The sequence below is a fragment of the Cyprinus carpio genome, chromosome B23 (assembly GCF_018340385.1).
Source record: "Cyprinus carpio isolate SPL01 chromosome B23, ASM1834038v1, whole genome shotgun sequence".
NCBI classification, from domain to species: Eukaryota; Metazoa; Chordata; class Actinopteri; order Cypriniformes; family Cyprinidae; genus Cyprinus; species Cyprinus carpio.
In genome coordinates, this window is record NC_056619.1 from 8058273 (window position 1) to 8083944 (window position 25672).

The following is a 25672-nucleotide window of genomic DNA, read 5'->3' on the forward strand; positions in this document are numbered from 1 at the left end:
ATTATTAGTCAACTTTTGTCTGAATGTTTGTTTGTTTGCTTATTTATTGTTTGTATATGCCATAATAGGTAGGCTACTAGAAAAAAAATAAAAATATGTAATAGCCAACTGCAATTTACGTTTGAAGGTTTAAAGATTTAAGGTTTGTTTTCAACTAGGTATTAGAAACCAACATCACAGAACAACATAAAACACATTTGTGTAATTAGACTTTCAACGCCAAACCATAACCTATTGTGACAACTAGCCCCGCACCACCCAATATTTGAACGCAATAAATGTAATGGGCGGCCCAATCGCGTTAGTGATGAATACTGTAGCATCATTTTTCCAGTGGGTGGCGCTGATCGGGCTCGCGCAGATGGAGGGATGAGTCTCATCACATGGTCCATATATATATATATGCCCCGAGAAAGTGAGCGATCATCGCAGCCTCTGCGCTCTCGAAACTCAATCAGAGAAGGCGGCAGATGAACTGAGAGCAGCAGCCCAGCCGCGATGCTCAGCCTGCAGCGGTGTGCGCCGGAGGAGAGCTGAGGAGCTGCGGTCACTGGAGAAGTCTTCTCGCTGAGGATGGCACGGATGCTGCGCGCCGCATCTCTCTCTCTGTCTCTGTGAAACAGCGCACGGTAAGCGCGCTTCACCTTCCCTCACTCACCATGCCATCAAATGTTGAACTTTGAGCTGTCTTGTGCGGCATTTGGAGGCGTTTTGCGTGTTCGGCTCGGTGGGTTGATGAACAGAACTTTATGAGACTCTTATTAGCTTTGTCACTTATATAACTATCGTTCTGTATAGCCTAAATATGCTGTTTGGTCTCAGACTCCAGACAATAGCAGCCTCAGTCAGTCTAAAACACGATTAGGGCTGTGCTGAGATCTTTTTCAGTAGACTGGAGATCATTCTGAGCTCATATTGATGTTCTTATTGATTCTGGATTTTCTTGAGAGGAGTGGTGAAGAGGAAGATACAGTGCTGAGAGTAAATTAATAAGGTGAAGATGGTTTAAAGTGTGTCCTGAATGAGTGTTTTGAAGTGAAATTTTGCTTGTCCTCTTCTACTGATATATATATATATATATATATATATATATATATATATATATATATATATATATATATAAACTACCAAAAAGAATCATGGTACAACCTATTTTTTCGGATACCGTGGTTCTATTAAGCCATTTTTGGTACAAGTACTATAGCAGTACCATAATTTGTTGGATATGCTGCATGGTGCTTCCATGTTTTTGGGATGGGACCATGTTATTTGGACAAAACACCATGGTTTTATGTACATTTACCATGGTATTTTGAATATGTGCCATTTACTACTGTCTCTTACAAAAAAGTACTGTGGCAGTACCATGGTAGAGTGATTGTAATACTATGGTACTTTGAAATATTTATACTTTTTTCATTATAAATAATGGTATCCACAGTACATCCAAGAATACACAAAAACCATTGTATTTTTTTTTTTTGCAAGTTATGTATTTTTGGATACATCTTCTAGTATCTTGGTATGTACAGTATTAAGAGTACTAATATGTAATAATATCTGATGGCATTACTGCACCAAAGTACTGTTTTTGTAAGGGATATTATTTAACATGGTTAATATTATTCCAGTGTGTGTCGTTTATTTCTTTGCACCTGTGATAAAGCAGCACCTTTCGTAGTGTCTGCAGTTTGGGAGCGAAAGTGTTAAGTTATTCCTCCTGGCCCAGCAGGATAGACTTTATTCAAGCAAGAAAGTGACTTGTAGCGAGTGCTTATGCCCCCCAGTGCACGCTGACCGAGAAACTGTGCGAGTCTGTTTGATACAGTGAATATGGATGAATGAAATCCTCTTACACTGCAGCTCAAACTCGCTGTGTGTATGAGAGAGATATGCTCTCTACTGAGGGCTTAGTGACTGATGAACTGTCGTTTGCACCTTTTTGTGTCAACTGTGTTGAGTCTAATGTCATCAGCAGAAAAAAAAATGTACATTTGATAATTAAGATGCAGGATTATGCTTGTCTAAAGCTGTAGGACAGAAATCACCCATTCACATCTAATTTTGGTCAGTTTAATCGAGTCACAACTTGTTCAGATAATTTATTTTAAATTTGTCATCATTCGTCCACCCTTATATGTCACTCAAAACTCAAAAATACACATCTATTTTCCTGTAGAACACAAAGAATTATTATCAAAATATCAAAGCTGCTGATCATCACTGATGTTCACGTTCAGCTGCACAATATTTTTCTATTAAATAATGATTTGTTGTGAAATACAAACAACATTAAATAATGATTTTTTGTTAATTACAAATAATAATAATATTATTTGTAGTTTTAGTATAATTTTTTTTGGATTTCACAAGACACTGTAATTTCTTTAATAAAGGAAATTATTATTACTACTATTATTGTTATTATTATTATTGTAGTTTGTATTGTTGTCTTGTGAAATACAAACAATATGTTAATAATAATAATAATTTTAATATAGTTGTTTTTGTTGTTGTCTTGTGAAATACAAACAATATGTTAATAATAATAATAATTTTAATATAGTTTTTTGTATTTCAAATACACACACATACAGTATATATTTTACAAATATTTATATGTATTTACATGTCTGTATTTATATTCATATCATTTATGTTATAAATAACTTTATTAATATATATGTATATACATAACCTATTGTTCTGAAACATATACATGCATGTGTGTGTGTATTTATATATACATAATAAATATACACAGCACACATACATAGATTAGTAACATATTGACTTATGTTTTGTTTTGTGGTTGTTTTACACATATTTTACCCCAGCGACTTAAGACTGGTTAGATATATCTATAGTAGTTTGTATTATTATTATTCACTAGAAAATCATAATTTGTTTAATAAATAAAAAATATTATAATATTAACTTTGATCATATTTTGCCACACATTGGGCATCACGTAGACTAGGACTGCCTCCAAAAAAAAAAAAAAAAAAAATATATATATATATATATATATATACAGGGGTTGGACAATGAAACTGAAACACTGGCCAAAATAGTGTTGGTGGTTTCATGGCTATATTTGCACGTCCCGGTGGCCAGTATTCAATGATTGCATGTTCCACCAGTAAGTTGCTGGTGTATCTGTATCCAGGACAGCAAGTCTTTGTGGTGTAAAGAGAGCCACAGTATCTAGGGTGATGTCAGCATACCACCATGAAGAACGAACCACATCCAACAGGAGTAATTTTGATGCAAGAGGAAGCTGTCTGAAAGGGATGTCCAGGTGCTAACCTGGATTGTATCCAAAAAACTTGAAACCACAGCTGGTCAACTCACTGCAGAATTAAATGTGCCCCTCAGCTCTCCTGTTTCCACCAAAACTATTCGTCAGGGGCTCCTGAGGGCCAATATACATGGTCGGGCTGCTATACCCAAACCTTTGGTCACTCGTGCCAATGCCAAACATCGGTTTTAATGGTGTCAGCTGGGGAATTCTTGGGTTGTGGACAATTTTGATGTTAGGGCTGGTGTTTATGTTTCATCGTCCAACCCCTGTATATATATGCATTGATAAATAAATAAATAAATAAATAAATGACTCGGATATTGCTTGAAACGTCTTTCAATGTTCTTTTTTTATCATATTTTTGCCATGCATAGGACATCATGTAGACTAGGACTGCCTACAAAAATAAATAAATAAATAAATAAATAAATGTATATTAAAAAAAAATATAAAAATAAATAAATGTATACACTGATAAATAAATACATTAATATATAAATGACTCTCTTTCTTTTGCACATATATGCAATCAAGCCCACATGTAAACTGCAAAAATGGCATGACCTTTTAAGGGCCACCAGCAGCTTTCTTCTGTTTTGTTGCTTGACTCTTATACATTAAACATTCCACATCCTTACAGACAGGCAACAGTGGCTGCATTTTTAACCACATGACCAGAGTCTGTGTTGTGTGACGTGACAGACGGTCATGCTGTCACAGCAGGATGCAGAAACTCACTCACTGTGGGTTCAGTTAAGTGTCTGAAAGGTGAACGAATGGGTCAGTTTGTACGCAATATATGCATTTGGTGTAGACGCTCTCCCACTTGTGCAGTGCACAGACAGGGTTTAATATGCACGCCGTGCACTCCTGCCACTGCTGATGTCAAAGTAGATTCAGGATCAAGTAACACTCGTATACGCTTCTGTATCTTAAGACAGACATGAGCTGAGAGAGAGAGAGAGAGGGAGAGGGAGGGAGGGAGGGAGGGAGGGAGGGAAAAATGAATAGTCCCTATGGATTATAGTGGAATATGTGTGACGGAGGGTAGAGGGACGGTTTAAGGCACCACACTGTATGAAAATCCCTTAATAATTAACACTACACAGGGCACGAGGATAGAGGAAGGGTACAAACGATGGAAAACCACTGTGTACATGACAGTTATGCAGAGTGGTCAACATGTTAACTAGAATGAATGAATTCTTCTGAAAAGTGTTGGGGAATCTCTCAAAATGAATGAAACATGAAGCTCTTTTTAAAAGCTCTTTAGTGTGTCACCTTAAAGGGATGGTACACCAAAAATGAAAACTTCATGTTGTTCTAAACCTGTATGAGTAACATTCTTTTGTGAAACATAAAAAAGATATTTTGAGAGATTTGAAATGTTTTTGTTTTCCATGTGGAAGTCAAATGGTCAGCAAAACAGCTTGGTTAAAGAGCAGGTCATATGGTATTTTAAAGTGTCCTAATATTGTGTTGGAGTCCCCTACAACAGGTTTAAATGCATCCAAGGTCAGAAAACCTAAAGCTGCACTAGGTATACATCACATATTAGCACAAAAACTATTTTGATATTTTGAGCACTCAAGTGAAAACGTAAACATAACGTATCAATCGTACTTACAGGTTATGGTTCGGAGAGCTTGTTAGTCCAAATTAATAAGATTAGAAGCCAACAAAGATAAAAGCCAAGATTAGAGAAGCAGTCCTCGGTATGACATGCACAAAACAAAAGGTTACAATTGTATTCCTGTGGTATCCTTGAACACCGCGTCTTCTTAAACATGATGTAAACACACTAACTAGCGGAAGTGTTTGTTGGCAGGTCAGACTCTGTTTGTATTTCGCGGGCAGGCGGGATTATGCAAATGTGTTACCCAGTGACGTATACCGGTAACAGGCAAAAGATTCAAAAATATGATGACTCGTTAAGGCGATTCAGAACCCGATTTTCTCTTTTGAGAGACAATATCTTTATTTATCATCCACTTTTTTGATTAAAAACTTTGCAGATTGTTTTCATTTATGGATAGCTACACTATAAAAAGAGATATTTTTCAAATACCTATATGACCTGCTCAAAGAAAGCAAGCCATACAGGTTTGGAATGACATGAGGTTTTCACTTTTTTGCTAAACTACTTCTTGAACTAACTCTTTTATTCTTTTATTTATATGTGGGTTCTTGAGTGGACTTCACTGTTGAGTTTGCAGTGCATTGTGACATGAAGGACCTTCAGCATCCAAAGCACAAAAGACTCCTTGTAGTGGAAAAACATTCTTGATTTTACAGGCTCTTCAGATGCACACTCTTCAGATGCACAAAAAAAAAAAAAAAAAAAAAAAAAAAATATATATATATATATAGGTCAAAAGTTTGGAAACATTACTATTTTTAATGTTTTTGAAAGAAGTTTCTTCTGCTCATCAAGGCTGCATTTATTTGATCAAAAATACAGAAAAAAATGTAATATTGTGATATATTATTACAATTTAAAATAATTGTTTTTTCAATTTATTACACTTTAAATTATCATTTATTTCTGTGATGCAAAGCTGAATTTTTAGGATCATTATCACATGATCCTTTAGAAATCATTCTAATATGATGATTCATTATCAAAGTTGGAAACAGTTCTGCTGCTTAATATTTTTTCAGAACGTGATACTTTTTAGGATGCTTTGATGAATAAAAAAAAAAAAAAAAGAAGAAGCTGTTTTTTAAAATATTAATATTTTGTAATAACAATATACACTACTGGTCAGTAATTTGGGGTCAGTAATTTTTTTTTCTTTCTTTTTTAAATAAAATGAATACTTTTATTCAGCAAGGATGTGTTAAATTGATAAAAAGTGATAGTAAATAAAATATATTATTAGAATATATATTATTAGATTTTTTTTTTTTTTGAATAAATGCAGTTCTTTTTAACTTTTATTCATCAAATATATTAGACAGCAGAACTGTTTCGAACACTCATAATAAATCAGAATATTAGAATGATTTCTAAATGATCATGTGATAGACTGGATGTTACATGTGACACTGAAGGCTGGAGTAATGATGCTGAAAATTCAGCTTTGCATCACAGGAATAAATTATTTTTTTTAAAGTATATACAAATAGAAAACTATTATATTTTAAGTTGTAATAATATTTCACAATATTACTGTTTTTTTCTGTAATTTTGATCAAATAAATGCAGGCTTGATGAGCAGAAGAAACTTCTTTCAAAAACATTAAAAATAGTAATGTTTCCAAACTTTTGGTCTGTACTGTATATATATATATATATATATATATATTTTTTTTTTTTCAGTTAACATTTAATTTATTTCAAGCAACATTTTTTTTTTTAGGGTTTTAGTTTTAGTTAACTATAATAACCCTGGGGTAAATTATGCCAAAATGTTCATTTTTGGGAGAACTATCCCTTTAAATGATCTATAATAATTTTTATTAAACAGGCAGCAATCACATATTTAGGATTTTAGATGTCTTAATCTGTAATAGTTTAAGAATAAAGCATTGAAATAAAGACATAGCGGCGTGTCCCCTCTATTGTCTAAGGCATTTATGGCCTTGCTATTAATAATTCAGAACCATAATAAAACAATTCAATGCTAAAATAGGTCTTGTTTTAAGGTTTATAGTCAACATTAAGTCAAAATTGACCATATTTGCTTTCTTTATGCACGCCTCTGTTCTTATTATAACAATTCAAGAGAGTATTTTAAAAAGAAAAATGTCTACATAAACGTAGACCTGAAGTTATTTGGGAGTAAAATGTGTTTAATGCTCTTTTACTCTTGTTTTTCAAAAAGCAGTTTTCTATTCAGATCTAAAAATGATCCAACAAGCAAAAGAACCCTTATGTGGTGCCATTTAGAATCCATTTTTCATAAGAGTCTATTGGTTTCTGGGTTTTTAGAGCACCAGTACACAGATGGCTTTCTTTTTGAAACTTTTGAAAAAGTTCTCGTGTGGTATCAGGCCGAAAAACCCTTCTGGTTCAAAAGAACCTTCATTGTAAAGAGTGCAAAAGGGTTGTTATTCACAGCTGAACAAGAGCGACCTGCTTGCGTTTGGTTCACTGACATCATCTTCCGTCTGCTCAGTGGAGAGGAGGTGACTCGAGGAACAGCCTCTCGTTGCATCGAGGCTGACAGAAAGTGAGATTCATGTTGCTGTTCCTCTCATCCAGGCAGACAGGAACCCCCCTCGCTCTCGATTTCTCATCACTGGCTATCATATGGTCAGGAAATAGGAGTGGGCTGCACCAAACTCAATAGGCATTTTTAAGCACTTAGGAGTATTTCGGGGCCTGTTGTGATACGCATTAGACTAACAGGCTTCATCCATAACACTACACAATATTGATTCATTTCCACAGGGCGAAGGGCATAATAGCCTTTATCTATTTTCACTCCTTATCACCCTTGTTGCCTAATCACTTTGACTGTTTGCTGCCATTAAAATGCAAACACCATAATCTCCGAAGGGTAGAAAACTCTGTCAGTAAAGGGATAAAGTATTTGTGATGTGTATTCGATGTCATTGATGTAACAGTGGCATGGATTTAGTGACATTTCACTCTGTGAAAGAGGTCACTGAAGCCACCGGTTTGACGTTTATAATTGATAGCTCCTGCTTCTGAATCAGACATCAGTTGTCGTGATGCTCCATGAGATGACTATTAACCAGAAGAGGAAACGGTGGACTTGTGTAGAGACAGACAGGACGCAGGGTTTTCCCCGTCCGACTGAAGGAACTTTTGTAAGTGGTCGCAGCTAATGTTTATTGACCTATTTTTTTCTGCGGATGGTCTGAGATCAGCTTTCCATGTTCTCTTTTGGCCTCCGCTGAGTCCTGGTTTCTGTAGCTCACTATGGTAGTGCGCAACAGGAAAAGTGCAGCATGCCTGTGAGCTGCAGAGCATCCGCCTAGAAAACACAGCGAACTCAGCCACAGATCTGAGAGAGAGGTTAAAGTGAAAGAGAGGAAGAGATGTGAAAGAGAGGAAGAGATTTTGGTGGTTGTGGAACATAGCTGACTAGGCCTAAAGCTTGTTTTCAACTGGTTTCTACAAGTGTCAACCCAATGTCAATACCAAAACCAAAATTGTTCAGCACACAAAATATAAACCAAAATGCCAGAAATTGCATTGCAATGTATTAATAATAATAATATAGTATTCATATATAATATTAACAAAAACAGTAACCAAATATTGCAATAAATGAAATAAGTAAAAATAAGAATTAAATATGAATAAAAATGATAATTCGCTTGCTTTACACATTTAAGTATCCATATGCAAATGTTTTTTGCCAATGTATTGCAAAAGCATGTATTTGTTTTTTGCTGCATCCCAAATGATGCACTATACACTATGCACTCATACACTATGTACTCAACCATATAGTGTATGAATTATCATTATTTCATAATCTGAATCTGATAGCCTCTCCCCCTTCGTTACATAATTACAGCTGCGACAGTTGAGTGCATGAAGTAACCAACATTCCGCACTTTGTTTTTTTGGGTTATTGAAGTGCATCATCCGGGTGTTTATAGTGCACTTTTTTTTAAACTGTTTTTAGTTGAAAACAGTGTCATGTACATGAGGTCATTTATATGAGGTGGGAAACATTCAAGTCGGTTTGGTCGAAGCAAGATGTACCTTTTCTACATTAAAAATAAATAAATAAATAACTACAAAACGAAGAATAAAGATTGTGCATTAGGTGAGTTTTTGCTTTTTATGGCTTTATTCAATTTTGAAGGTATTGTAAATTGAATCGTTAAATGTGGTTTTAATAAATTGAGAAACGAAATCACTCATTTTAACTAATTTACCATTAACAGCGATGCTGCATTAATTGCGTCCAATGTTTTCTCACTGACACTGCATTATCCCTAAACGTATGTCCCACAATGCACTGCTCCACTGCTATAGGCACCAATTGAGAAATTGCCAGATTTACTAGATCAGCTTGATCATTTTAGCAGATTCTGTCGATTATGTCGACCCCTTACATTTAAGCACTGTTATTACTAACATAAGATGTTCCTCTCACCGTTGCGTGCAAAAACAACAGGATGTAGGCTATGACTTAGAAACCAGACACTCGATTTATTCATAGCCTGTTTCTATTTTGTAATGAAAATGCAGTTGAATGGAACCGTGGAGACTGAGATCAAGACATTGCAATGCTTATTTATAGTTTATTTACAGTCACAATCTCGGTGCCGTCGCCTTGGCAAACGGCAACAGCATCCTTATCAAAACAACACCTACATGTTGTTGTGAGTCGCAACAGTCTGCACTTTGCCAGGAGGTGGAAATCAGTTGCTGTAGTTCAAAGAGTCTGTGGTCTTACATATGAAGAAACACACGCACACACACGCGCGCACCCTTGCTGTGCTGTCCTCTTTTACCAGTGTGTCATGTGAAGCAACGGCAGACACCAGTGCAAGTCTATTTTTAGCAAGTGGCTGCAAGACGCAAGCACATATGTTAAAATGCCGCTCAGCGGAATAACAATGTTAGCTATCTTTGCATCTTGTTGCATTATCATAATTGGGACATGAATGTAACTTATAGGGCAATATTTTGAATAGCATAAGGAATGTTTTGTATGATATACATGTCTGTTTTTATGCACTTGCAGAATGTGCAGCGATGCTGCTAGTGTGTGATGCTTTTTCATGAATACTGTACAAATTGGTGTCCTGTTACTATTCTAATAAGCATTAGAAGCACAAATTATGTTTTGTTGTTGTAATAGCTATTAGATATGGTAGGCAAAATGCTGTCTAATACAAAATTAAGCTAGCGTGAACTGTAGATATTAAACATTAAATTACAGTATTACCGTAAAATGGTGATTTTGGCTCCCAGAAGTCTTGAACTGTATCCATCAAATAAAATAAATATCAAAGTTGTGTTGACATGTAGTGTTGTGTTATTTTAATATTGCTTATAAACTGCTTGAGGACTTGCTCTGAAACAATTTTCACTCAGAAATTGCTAGTAAATTTTTACAAATGATAACAATACAAAAATACTGAATTGAAACTTGACATTTTTAAAAAGACTGAAATAAAATATCCCAATAATCTTTACAGGTTTTAAAAATGATTTAAATGATTAAAAAATATTTTAACCTGTGTATTATAGTATTTATTAATATTATTCTTTTATTTTCATATATTTAGTTAATAGTAATTCAGTTAATGTGCTTTTGTCATGTTTAAAACTATAGTGTATCATCTATTAATAAATAATATACAGTGTGTGTGTTTATATATATGGCCACTTCAATAGGTACACCTTGTTAGTACCGGGTAGGCCCCCCTTTTGCCTTCAGAACTGCCTTAATTCTTCATGGCATAGATTCAACAAGATGTTGGAAACATTCCTCAGAGATTTTGGTCTATATTGACATGATAGCATCACGCAGTTGCTGCAGATTTTTCGGCTGCACATCCATGATGCAAATCTCCCGTTCCATCACATCCTAAAGCTGCTCTGTTGGATTGAGATCTGGTGACTGTGGAGGCCATCTGAGTAAAGTGAACTCATTGTCATGTTCAAGAAACCAGTCTGAGATGATTTGAGCTTTGTGACATGGTGCATTATCCTGCTGGAAGTATCTATCAGAGGATGGGTACATGGTGGTCATAAAGGGATGGACATGGTCAGCAACAATGCTCAGGTAGGCCATGGTGTTTACACGATGCGCAATTGGTACTAAGGGACCCAAAGTGTGCCAAGAAAATATCCCCCACACCATTACACCACCACCAGCAGCCTGAACCATTGAGAGAAGGCAGGATGGATCCATGCTTTCATGTTCTTTACGCCAAATTCTGACCCTACCATCTGAATGTCATGGCAGAAGTAGTGGATAATCATAAGAGGAGAAAGTTTTTTTAATATTTTATTTTGCAATTTTTTTGTGAGTGTGTGTGTTTTGGCCTCTGTTTCCTGTTCTTAGCTGACAGGAGCGGCACCCAGTGTGGTCTTCTGCTGCTGTAGCACATCTGCTCCAGGGTTCGACGTGTTGTGTGTTCAGAGATGGTATTCTGCATACCTTAGTTGTAACGAGTGGTTATTTGAATTACTGTTGCCTTTCAACCAGTCTGCCCACTCTCCTCTGACCTCTGACATCAACAAGGCATTTTCATCCACACAACTGCCGCTCACTGGATATTTTCTCTTTTTCGGACCATTCTCTGTAAAATGCCAGAAGATCAGCAGTTTTTGAAATACTCAGACCAGCCCGTCTGGCACAAACAACCATCCCATGTATAAAGTCACTTAAATCCCCTTTCTTCCCCATTCTGATGCTCGGTTTGAACTTCAGCAAGTCGTCTTCAGCACATCTAGATGCCTAAATGCATCGAGTTGCTGCCATGTGATTGGCTGATTAGCAATTTGTGTTACCAAGCAATTGAACAGGTGTACCTAATAGAGTGGCCGGTGAGTGTGTGTATATATATATACACACACACTGTATTTTATTTCATATTATTTCAGTTTTAATTGTAGTAATTTTTCTTTGAGTAAGTTGCCAAGGCAATATTTAAAATTTTTGGTTTATGTTTTAAGTTATTTTTTATTTATATTTCAATCTTAGCTTTATTTCAATTACTGAAAAATGAAAACTACTGTTTTAGTTTTAGTTAACAATAACAACACTGATATTCAATGCACTATAGTGAAAACTAACTAAAAATAAATAAATATGAAATAAATATTAGCTTGCTGGGAAGTCAGTTATTTTTAATCATTTATTTATTTATTTTTAACAAATATTGCATTGTTGACTGCAACACTGCTCAACCATTCAACCCTGTTATTATAAGTTTTATATAAAAAAAATTATCAAGCAATTATTTTCTTTATTCCAAAATTTTCCAAAATCTTAATCTTCTAAATAGGTAACCATTACTCATTCTGCCATTTTTTTTGTAAATTTAAATTTTAATGTATATTTAATGTTTATTGCTAGAAAATGACAGAATTGCAACAAATCATAACATAAACATTTCAATTGTATCCCAAGTTTTATAATGAATTTGAATAATGAAGAAAAACCAGTAAGTTCATAAAATATTTAGCATGACCACCTGTGGTTGACAATCTCAGCACCTTTTTGAAATATTTCGTATTTGTTTCTTTTTGGCAGTCGTATTTTATACCCTACTCGCGGAATGAGCCTAATATAGGTATTAGACTCTCAAAGAAAGCTCTTTTATTCCCCTGTACAGCAGGTTAGGCTTGTGCCAAAGTGATTGGAGGATGAGAGAGCTCTATTTCGGGAGTTTTCTTTGTTGAATTAATTTTGCTTATTTATGCATGCAACCTCCACATGAAAGCATCCCGCGGTCCCTGGTGGAACTGATGAGTTGTGGAGTGAGAGGAGTTTTAGCTCTTTCTTTCTCGCTCACGCTCATTCTCTCTGTCTGATTCACTTCTCTCACGTCTTCTGTTCTTTCTAGCCATTTTTCCTTCTCTCTTTCTTTGCAGATGAATGGAAAGGTCACTAAAGTGTTTATTCCCAGAGCGATTGCGCTTTATTGAACGTGACGAATAGATTTGTGTCGTATCGATTCCTCTGATCAATAGGTAGAGTGTTCTGAGTACTACAGAGGACTCTAATGAGATTGTTAGTAACCCAATTAGCTGCAAACAGCTTATGAATTATGCAAGCCGTTATGCTTGGCTGCCATATCAAAAATAAACTAAACACATTATTATCAACCTGATTAGTGGTGTGCAAGATCAATGAATGTCAGTCTTCATTATTAACTTCATGACTTCGAATGCGGCTTGACCTTCATCGTATTTTGAGCTAAACAATCAATTCTGTCTGTCCAGTCAATGACTTTATATCAAATGATATATTAAATTGATAGACACTTAATTGAAATAGACCTGACTTTTAATATATCAAAGCCTTTGGTTAGTGAATAAGATGAGGTTGTACAACTGTTTAGTGAGAAAAGAGGTCAAGGAAAGATGAGCGGTTGGTCAGATTCGACTGGGACTACATTTTTCATAAGTCTGTCAGGCGTAAACCTGCTCCGGCTTTCAAGCTGCATAAAATCAATGAGTGCACCATTAACCTACGACTGCACCGGTTCCCTCCACCGTCGCCCCCCATAGTTCATGACCACATGAGAACACCTCACCCTGCTGCGAAAAAGACAAACAGATCCAGAGCAGTCTGTGTATAGTATGTAGAAGTGTATAAATGTAGAAGGAAAATCAAACACACATATAGCTTTGGAAATGTCCTATAACTATAAATATTCTGCTTGCTTACTGATTAGCGCTGCTATGAAACTGAATCATTTCTGTTTTGAAATCCCACATTACACTGAAAATAGATCTTAGAGGAATATTCTGGGCTATTTATAGCTTCAGGGTCTTAAATATAAACTTCAATGTACAGCATTTTTCAGGTTGCTCGCTTTCTTAAAGGAATACACCGAGTTGAGTTCAAGTTGAGCACAGCACTTGTGGCATGATGTTGATTAAAGTTTTGATTTGTCTCTCCTTTGATTTAATTTTTTTTTTTTTTTAATCTTTTAATTAAAAGACAGTGAGGTACTTGGAAGTAAATGGGGCAAGCTGTAAATGATAAAATGTTCACTTTTAGCACTAGTGAAGTAGTGTGGCCAAAAGACATACAGAGTGTATATGTTAAAGGAAGAGTCCACCCCAATATAAAATTTTTGTCATTAATCACTTACCTCCATGTCGTTCAGAGACTGCCAAAAAAAAAACTGCAATCAGACGTGCAATCTGGGTTATATGAAACAACGGGAACACTTTTTGTAAGCGAAAACAAAAATAACAACTTTATTCAACAATTCCTTTGTCAACAGTCTCCTATGTGTCTCTCCATATCACCGTATGCTGCGTATGCTCTTCTGTACTTTCATACCTTTTCTGGACCTTGACACTGTTATTTATTTGGCAGTCTATGGGACAGTCACAAGCCTCCCGGTTTTAATCCAAAATATTTTAAATTGTGTTTCGAAGACTAACAAAGCTTTTACGGGTTTGGAATGACATGGGGGTAAGTGATTAATGTCAAAATTTTAATTTTGGGGTGGAGTATCCCTTTAACATGATTTTAATGTTGAATAAAATGCTTACGAACCTTTTCTGTGTAAGGTTGTATCCAAGTAAAATAAAGCCCTAAAACAATGGTAAAAATTAAAAAGAGCAACTTTGCAGCTTCCATTTTAAGAGCCTCACTGTATGAACTTAAAAATTTTTTTAATCCAGAATGATCCAATTTGAAACACAGTACAGCAAACTGATTAATATTTTTTTTAAATTGTGTTTTAAACTTTTTTAAAAGTACTTTTTTTTAAAGGTTTTCTTAAAATATTTCGGTTTACTGCTAAAAATACTTATAGGATTTCTTAAAATACTAATTTTTACACACACAAACATTAAATGTATATGTTTTATTAAATTAAATGAATAAATATATGTATACAATAATAGAATGTTATTTAATGTATAAAATATATTATGCATTTTTATATTACAAAATATATCAGAAATTAATATTTATGTAATTATAATTTATTTAATTTATTTGATTAATATTTGTTAATATTAATATTAACAAAATTAAAAAATAAATATGTATATAATATTATATGATCATATATATATATATATATATAAAACACAAACATTTAAATGTATACTTTTAATTAAAATATATATAAAATATATGTGTAAAATTATAACTTTTTATTTGATTGATTTAATTTTAATTGTATAAAATTTTTCAAACAAAATGTAAAAAATAAATATGCATATAATATTATATGATCATCTTAACTACCTTATCTGCAACAATTGTCCTCTTCATCATTTATTATTTTTGAAAATAGTCAAAATTCAAATATTATATATATTATTCATAGCTAATATTTTTGATAGCCATTGTGTGAAATGCTGTCAGCTGAACTTAACTTGTAATTGAACCCTACATATTCCTTTAAGACAAATGCTCTTTGAAATAATGCACTTATAAAGTTATGGGTTTGGGGGTTTATAGCAGAAATGGGAATCCTCTAGCTCTTTTATGAATCAGTTAATAATGAAGTATTATTTGAGCTGTAAAGTTGTCTAAATCATCTTTTCCTACTCTGAGAAACTTTTGGTTAGACATATGCATAAACATGAGGTTGAAAATCAACCGGAATATGCTTTAAAGAACAAGCCTTTATTCTAAAAAATCAAAACCTTTTTGAGGGTTGAGGGTTGATTGATTTTTAGTGGAGGATTATTAAAGAAGCTCCCTTTGTCTTTTTCCTGCATACTGTACACTTCAAACGTCTCACACGGCTGTTATATATTATTCATGTGAGAATTATGTAACGGTGCCTACGTTGTGAGATGTCATGGAAGAGATTCAGAGGGGTTTGTTAGGCATCAGGTTCACAGATCTGATCGTGGATGGAAAAGACAGTTACACTTTCTACTGCCATAGACAATCAAGCGTCACTCTGCTTTGTTCTCCCGCTGGAGAAAGAGTTTTGTGTGTTTGATCACGATGTGTCCCGGTTGCAGTGGTGTGTGGGTGTGGGTTTGTGCGCTGATGTGGAGGCAGGGTGGAGGTTGCCTGCACCTTTGCAGAAGAAGGTGGAAAGTGGGTGAGTCATTCAAAATTAAACCACAAAAGCAAGAGAGGATTTGTGCACACACACTCACACACCTGATAATGCAGGTTAATTAATGATTAACCTGACATTTTATGCTATAATGAAATACCGTTTACCTAAATTAAGAAATTCATAATCATAAAACAGGTCAGACGACTGTCCAACTAAACCCTGATTTTCAAACAAATAGTGTAAAATCGATTGATTTACTATTTATTTGTATTTTGATTTGATTCAAAAGCAATATTTTATTCGGAACGATTCAGTTTAATGAAAGTACAGCAGACTGATCAGTAACTTTTTTTTTTTTTTTTTTTGAAAAATAATGTTCTTAAGTGAGAAAAAACAAGTAAGAAATAGAAACAGAAAACAAAAATATTGAAATGTATAATATTTTTTTTAGTTGGGAAAAAAAAGTTAGGAATTGGAAAAGGAAAAAAAAAATATTGAAATGTATAATATATATACATATATGAACATAAACATTCAACATTTTAAAAACATTATGTAACATTAAATTTAATGTTCTTAAGTGAGAAAAAACATGTATTTTATAGTGGTTTTTAATAAAAGTTTTTATATTTATTATTTATATAATTATATATATATCATATATATATTTTTGTTTTAGTTTTGTGTATAAATATGCACACAAATGTTTTAATGTAACAATAACAACAGTATGTATATAATGATTTGTATATGTGAATATATAAATAAAATTATTTTAAATTATAATATATATAATATATATATATATATATATATATATATACATATATATATATATATAAATATATGCTTATAAAATTATTTTAAATTATAATATATATATATACATACATACATTATGATTTTTATATGAACAAATTAATATAAATGTAGTTTTTTATTTGTAAAATTTAAAAATCATAAAAATAATGTTTTTAATATTTCTGTTTTAAAATATTATTTTATTATTTTTTATTTTACCATATTTTTATTTCATCATATTATTATTCTATTTATTTATTTAATATTACACAAACTATATATATATAAAAATTATGTTAATGTATAAATATATACACAAAAATATTTTAATGTAACAATTATTTTTTTTTTTTTGTATATGTGAATATATAAATAAAATTATTTTATACTTTATATATTTATACACATACACACACACACACACACACACACACACACATATATATATATATATAAATTTGTATATTAACAAATGAATATACATTTTACATTTTAATATTTAAAAATAATAAAAATTGTGTTTTTAATATTGCTATTTTAAAATATTATATTATATTATATTATATTATATTTTTATATTATATTATATTATATTATATTATATTATATAAAACACTAACGATTCGTTATTTGAAGATTTGCCTGTGTAGGTCAGTTAGCAGGATTTTTAATCAACGCTTTGAGAAATGTATGACTCGTTTATCTTCGTCTGATTTCTTGTTCCTCACAGGACGTCTTATCATCTGTCATATCGCAGAGCTGAGAGCAGAGAAAAGGCGGTCAGCTTCTGAGGTGACCCCGTCAAAGTCACAGAACAGGAGACGTGTCTGTCAGTCGCTGCTGTTGTCTGCGCACTGATCAAGAGAAGTGTCGCCCAGTGGAAAAGAGCAGGGTGTGCTTCTCTGTCTGAAATACAGGGCATGGAGACAGAAAGAGAGATCAAATGAGTAAAAGAGCATTCGTAGCATGGGATTGGTTCTTTCTGCCTGCGTGCATGGCTGTTTTAGCACTCAAATTGCTTTCCGACGTCTGAGCTCTCCTCAGGGAAATATAGAGAAGCAGAATCAGCGTATGAAGGAGAGCGGACACTGAGCGGCCTGATGGATTGGCTTGTGAGATGTGTCTCACTGTCTCTTTTTTTTTTTTTGGAGGGGGATGTGCGTGAAGCCGGGGCGGGCCACTAACGTTTATAAAGCAATATGAGTTTGTGAAACCCCAGAGGTGTTGTCAGTCTGTGAAAAATGTTGTTAAGTCGCAAGCGCACTAGTGAGACCAACAGATTCTTAGTGAGCGGTATAACATGTCTCTCAGGTTAACGGATTGGTTTCCCCTTAACTTACGTTTTGTATTCACGTTGTTCCAAACCCATATGACTTCTGTTCATCTTTGAAACACAAATGAAGATCTTTTTAATTAAACATGAGAGGTTTCTGTCCCTTCATTGAAAGTCTGTTCCACCAAATCTTTGATGCTTCTAATACTTGACAAAGACTTCTTACACGAATCGAGATGTTTAATCACAAGTCTTCTCCAGAGGCCTGATTACTTTTTATTTAATTTAGCCTTTTATTCACAAATAAATATTGATCGGTGCACACACATAGAGCTCATCAAATATGGTAAACACACTCAGAAAAAAGGTACAAAAGCTGTTACTGGGGCAGTACTTTTTAAAACGGTACACTTTTGTACCTTATGTACCCATAAAATATGCTTCATTAGTACATTAAAGGTACATATTAATACCTAAAGAGCAAATAATTAGTACCTAAATGGTACATAAAAGTACCTTTTGGAAAGGTCCTGCCCCTGTGACAGGTTTTGTACTTTTGTCCTGAGAGTGTACTGCCCCAGTGACAGCTTTTGTACCTTTTTTTCTGAGATTTCACAGAAGTTCAAACATGTGAGATTTAAAGATTTATGGGTTTGGATCAACAAAAGGGGAGTAAATGTATATATATATATATATATATATATATATATATATATATATATATATATATATATATATATATATATATTTTTTTTTTTTTTTTTTTTTTTTTTTTTTTTTTTTTTTAAACTATCCCTTTTTTTTTCCCTTTAAGTCATCGTTCCCTGAAGATTGAGTGATCCATTAATCATATCGAGTCAATGAGTTGATTCACTGGAATGATTTTCCCTGATTATTGATTTTGAGTTAAATTATATATAGTCTATTATGATATTAACTGTTTTGATTGGAATGTTTTTTGTTATTATGAATGATTCTCTGATATCAATGAAATTTTGGTACGTTCCACACAGAAACTTTCGTGTGATTTCAGTTGACCTGGAATATAGCACTAAAGTGGTTTTTGACATTGGATGGTGATTTTGAATCCTCTTTGAAGCCTGAAAGCTTCAGCACCTATTTATTAGCTGCGTCCCAACTGATGCACTAAACACTGTGCCCTTATACACTCTGTATTTATGCACTATGTACTCAGCCATGTAGTGTATGAATTATATAGGGTTATTTTGTCATTCATAAACAGTCTGATAGCCCCTCCCCCTTTGTGATGTAATTAAAGCTGTGACAGTTGAGTGCATGAAGTGTGATATTCCACACTTTGCTTTTTTTACCTATTGTAATTACAAAAAAGAAAGACTGATACAATTCTTTAAAATACTCCTTGTGAAAGGACTCTCCTGCTTCAGACTGCCATGCACCACCTTGGAGCAAAACACTCTGGATTGTGAAATAGGATGGAGGGTTGAAGATGAGATGAGGGTGGGGAAGTGGTTTGGGATCTGGGTTGCGTGTCTAACCTTGAGTAGGACCAATCCAGCAGCAGGAAAATGATCGCAACAGTTTTTATCACCTCTGTTCTCTTGAGTAACACAACCCAATCACAGGTTTTCTAGGACATCTGTCTCATAAGTCTCTCTGGATAAAAGAGCCTTTCTCTTGGAAAAAGTATTTGCTTAATACTAAATTCTGCTACTGTTGCAATTTGACAAACTGCAACAGTTCGCATTTTTAATGTCAGGTAAACATGAAATTTGGTATAACTCTAAAATCAAAGTCTTGGATCAATAAGTTTTGTATTTATTTATTAAAAGAAATGTATAGTTTTATTCAGCAACGATGCATTAAGTTGATCTAAAGTGACAGTAAAGGCATTTAAAATGTTACAAAACATTTATATTTCAAATAAAGGCTATTCTTTTAAACTTCATATCGATCAAAGAATCCACAAAAATAACATATGTTTTCAACATAAATGTTTCCTGAGCAGCTAATCAGCATATTATACTGATTTCTGAAGGATCATGTGACACTGAAGACTGGAGTAATGATGCTGAAAATTCAGCTTTGAATTTCAGCTTTGAAATATATTCAAATAGAAAACACTTATTTCAAATTCTAATGACATTTCACAATATTACTGTATTTTTGATCAAATAAATGTGTCTTGTTGAGTATAAGATACTTCTTTCAAAAGAATTAGTGTAAAGATGTGTTTATTTATACTCGCTTCAAATATTCAGCAAAAATTTGATGGCATGAAGCTTGCAAACGTTGCCAAATTCAGTGAATAGATCTTCTTTTGAAGCGCTAAATGTAGTAGCCTCTGCCACCTTGTAAACAGAAGCTTATTTGCTGATGGACTGATAAAAACCTGTGCTCCCTGACTCCTGGAAATTGCATAAAGCAGTCAGTCAGATCAGAACTCGCTCTTGCCACTGATGTGTGCAATCTGCAGCCTGTCAGCGAACGCTTTGTGTGCAGCCTATGGACGTGCCATCTGAGGCCAAAACTAGGTCAGATATGACATAATGTGTCTAATGTGACCAAATGCACATTTAGTGTTTACATATTTCTTATTTTCCACATCTTATTTGGTTTAAACAGATTTTATATTATTAAATGTTTTGTGCCATTTGGTACAGGTTCTTAAAACACTGCATTCTGGATTATTGTGCTTCTGATAATCCCAATCCTGTATCTTCCAAAACCTGGAAACTAGCGGTGAGTCTACAACAGATCTGAGCATGATGGATGATGTAGTCCAAAATCTGTTGAGCTTCCTGCTTCTCTTACCCATTTTCTGAGAGCTGGCTATTTCTTGTCTCACAGCAGTTGTGAGTACAGAGGAGGAACAATGAATTATTAAATCTGCTGTGTTTGAGCAGAAATAGAAACCTGCCTTCAGAAGTGTGAAAATATTGCTCATCAACAGGGAAAAAGATGCATTGTTTTGTATTAAAGAAACTGTGTGCTGCTAATCGACAATAAGGGCTTGTGAAAAAGGTCCTTGACAACTTAGTTTTTTTTTTGTTTGTTTTTTTTTTGCTTTTTCATTTTAAAATGCAATCTTTAAACTTTAATGTTACACTTGGTTACATTTATTTTATTAAAAAAAAAAAAAAAAAAAAAAAAAAAAAAAAAATATATATATATATATATATATATATATATATATATAATATGTACAATTATGTTTTTTTATTTTTAAAAAGTTTTTACATTCACTTCTTTTTATTTGAGAGATATTTTAAAAAGTATGAACAGAAAACTTTTTGCAGTCTTGTTTTTATGACATTTTCAAATTCTCATTTATTTGTAATTTATGTTTTTTTGTATATTTTCATAAAAAAATTAATTTTATTATTTTATTATGATTATTGTTTTAGTATAGTTAAATAATTTAAATAATCATTTAAAATGTACTCTTTTAATAAAATTGTAATAAAAATGCATTTTAAAAAAAAATCTTTTTTTTTAATTTGATGTTTAAAATGTAATTTATTCTCTGCTTTTTAATTTTGAAACTTTGAATTGTAAAATTTAGTTATGTTTCCATTAGCTTTTGATTCTTATTCTTATAAATAAATACTTTTAAAGAGTGAACAGAGAATTATTGCAAGTGAGAGTTGCAAATGTGATCGAGATTTGAACCTTTGTCAGTCTTTGTGCACTACAGCTCATGGTTTCAACTACTGCACCACATCTCCTAATGATTCATATCTGCTCTAAAACAGTTTTCGAAAACTATTTCTTTTCTACACTAAAACACTTGACACATACATAGCATGTGTTGATGGATGGAATTTAAACTACTGATGGCCATTTTTATGACTTATTTATTATTTATCTACCCATATCGGTGTCTTATAACGTGCAAACACACACTCCCTGTGGCTGTTACTCCAAGTGCTGCTGTAATGATGCAGAGGGGTCGGACACCAAACAGGACTGCTGGGACGGACGATCAGAGATTAGTCACGGATCAAAGTGATTGCCACCCCTCACACGCTTCTGCATCACTGACACTGAAGCATAGGGAAGGGATGTATCACTCTCACTCACAACATGCTTCAGACGATCGCTGTGATAGAGAGAAAGAACACTTCCATGCTCAAATAGTGTTATGGAGAAGTGTGTCGGACCCTCGGCAGAAGCAGGCCTGACTAGTTTAGAGTTAAGACGCTTTATGAGAAGTTAAGCACTGAAATCATTTTAATCTGCTTTGAGCAGACGTTTGATACTTTAGGACATTTGGAGACAAATTCTGTCTGTGTCGTAAAAATCCCATTTGGGTGTTTTTACAGTGTACTTGAGGCGTTTCGACCGTCTTCAAACAAGAAGAAGTGTTTACTGATGAAGTCTACAGTGACTGTGTACTTCAAATAGCTGGAGAGCAGAAAACTTCAACAGAGGTAAAGTATTAAACTTTTTAATGACTAGAGAGCTGTCTTGGGTGTTCAGCCTGTGTTTGGGACGTTCCTTTAACATTGTAGTTTGCCAAGACACACCCATCCATCCAGTGTAGCGTCACAGAGATGCTGGTACATAGAATAGAGAGAAACAGTGCCTGCTTTTTCAGCTTTGTTCTGGAAGTATTTTTTCTAGCACGAGGTAAATCACAACATTGCAAACTTTGATTTGAGGCAAAAAAGCACTTGAAAATCAGACAAAAAGGCACAAGACTGTGTTCTTAACAGCTTTAACGAAGAATAGAACCACAGTCCCATGAAGCATTGCAAATGACATAATCAAATTAAAAATAAAACAACTGACGATGTAAGTTTATTGCATATATATATATATATATATATATATATATATATATATTATATATTGTGTGATTATCCTGTCTCAGTTCTCTTATGGGTGAAGTTTTTGCAGAATTATAGATTTTGAATTTTGATTTTGTGATGGACTGAATTTACACAGATACTTTTAAATTAATTACAGAAAAAACACAGAATGACCTTAAAACTGAGTCGGAAATATAGTGTAAACAGCAGTGTTTAACTAAAACGAATCGGTTCAAACTACAATGTAGCATTGCTCATTAGAAAATGCCACAGCAGTGATCAGCTTGTGGTTGTAATAACTAATGAGCTATAAATTCCAGATAAAATGGGATGAACTTTCACAGGTGAGAATTTGTTGGTTTGTGTTTCATGTAACTAGTTATTCAATATTGCCTAACATTAATAATAAACTGAATCCTGTGAGAATCAGCTGCTGAAGTCTATTGCAGCTTTGTCCATTTCAATATGGCTGATAACTTGCATATAGTGGCAATAGCAACATCCTTTATTGAGGCATCTGTGTGTGTGTGTGTGTGTGTGTGTGTGTGGAAATATATGAAAGTGTGTGTGTGTGTGTGTGTGTTTGTGTGTGTATATATATGTATATATATATATATATATATATAGTTCTAGGTGGTTGCTTGCTATTTCAGTCGGGAAGCTCTGGAAGTAAAAACCTATTAATTTTCTTCATGGTGGAAATGTTTTTTAACTTATGAAACATAGTCAGACCTATTGTGAGTTTTGAGGTTATTAATAGATGCTTTGCTCTTGTTAAAGTTGTCGATCTGTATTTATCAACTTATTTTTAAAATAATAGTGTTAAACAGTGGAATTCATGGTGATAAACTACAATACCCATGATTCTGCAAAGAACAAACAAATCACACCAAAAAAACACACTTTAGTGCCCACCCGCTACCATGAAACGCTATATATGCATATTTTGCAATAATCATAAAATATGTAGTTTATATATACATCTTTAACTCAATAGTTTTATATTAATGTTTATTTTTTTATTTTGATGATGTCATTCACAATGTTTCATGGGATTGTAGTTCTTTAAAGCCGTTAAGTACCTTTGTGATATTTTGATTCACCTCGTTGCTGGTTGATTTGGTTCATGACTTTTTAATAAACTCTTTAATGAAGACTTTTTTTAATTAATCCATAGGGGAAAATGAATGAGCAACCACTATTGAATTCGACAGAGCAACCAAATCTATACTGATATTCAGACCTTTAAACAAGGCTCAAATCACTCCTTCAGTGTAAGTCTGGCATTTTTTCACCTGTTTATCATGTGCTTTGCGAAAGTTGCAAATTCAATGGCTTAGAATGGTACGTAATTATTTAAATATAGGAAAGGTTATAGTTAATGCATAATATGGGGTTTGTTTGCATCACAAACACTAAGAAATAATGATATGAAGCTTGCTGGCAAGAGAAAGCATGGCCTATAACTGCTTCCAGCATGATGAAATCTGTTGATACAGTAAGTGTAAACACACACACATGGACTTGGTATAACCATAAAAACCATCATACTGCACTGGTCAAAATCATCCTGTCCACCCATCAACCACAAGTGTCCAGATGGTCCTCCCCACAGGCCACGGTGGGGAGGTGTTAAATGCTCTACTGTCCGCAAAATAGCTAACAGCAATGGCTCACCTGGTTCTGAAATGTCGGGGTCAGTCGGGGACTTGTTCTGCAGTCTCTCTGAGGATATGGATTGAGGGGTTTTCCGCTCTCATAATGGGATTTATCCGCATGGTGAGCTGAAAGATGGAGAGAGGGGTGAGGAAAGTATGAGGAGCAGCGTGAGGCTGAACTCCCTCATTCTCACGAGATCCTGTTATGATGGCCGCAGATGGAGTTTAGCTGTCATATTAGCAGGGTGTCGAGTGCATGTGATGAGCTGCACGTGATTCCACACCGAATCTTCCCAAAACAACAGCGGCTTTGAAGATGGAAAGAGCTTTGTGACACTGTGGAGCATTTCATGTCACAGCTAAAAGATTGCAAACACTACGCCTCTGTTACAGAGCCTAATTTGATGCTTCACTGTTTATAGGCCAAATACAATCCCAGGTAACATGTTTAGGTTAAAACATTGTGGGAACGTTGTTTTGAAATGTTAATAAAAGCTTGAAATGTCCAGTTTTCTTGTTATGATTATAATGTTATTTAAAGGATACAAAAACGGTTCTACTTATGTTATTTTTACCCAAATATAACGTTATTTCAATGTTTATTTTAACTCTTTCCCCGCTAGCATTTTCGAAAAAAGTTGCCAGCCACCATCAGCGATTTTGATGATTTTCACAAAAATTTGATGGCCTCCAGTATATTTTGCTGTATTAATATTTGAATATGCAATACACCAAAATAAAAATCAGAGCCTCTACTTTTAAACAAAAAAAAAAAACACTTCAACACTTGAATATAGGTAGGGATCAAAAAAATGTATAGTTTTGAGCAAAAAGGTGAGAAAAAGCTCATTTTAAACACGAAAATCTGTAAAAACTCTTCAATGGCGGGGAAAGAGTTAATATTCTAAGAATGGTAAAACATCATTTTTTTTTATTATCTTTATTTTACCAAACAAATAACATTATTTGGATGTTTATTTTCGTACATATTTTACGAGGTGGCTAATTTGTATTCGTATGACCTCACTCATACAAATTCATGAGATTTTTGCTAAATCGTATGTATTTCACGAGTTGCACAATTCGTATGAATTTGTACGAATGACCTACACCTAACTCCGCCCCTAAACCTACCCGTCACTGGGGTCTAGACAAATTGTACAAAATCGTACGATTGAGGTTG

At 33.8% G+C, this 25672-nt stretch overlaps 1 protein-coding gene across 4 annotated transcripts in view; it reads left to right on the forward strand.

Moving 5' to 3' along the window:
• Nucleotides 1-328: 328 nt before the first annotated feature.
• Nucleotides 329-25672, forward strand: part of LOC109073093 — a 46186-nt gene continuing 20842 nt past the window's right edge. The window contains exons 1-3 of one of the 4 annotated variants that reach the window (XM_042750664.1): nucleotides 329-629; nucleotides 22343-22450; nucleotides 24009-24105. The gene's annotated coding sequence lies outside the window, so the exon portion shown is untranslated. The remainder of the gene's footprint in view (nucleotides 630-22342; nucleotides 22451-24008; nucleotides 24106-25672) is intronic. The other 3 variants (XM_042750667.1, XM_042750665.1, XM_042750666.1) reach the window with 3 other exon arrangements.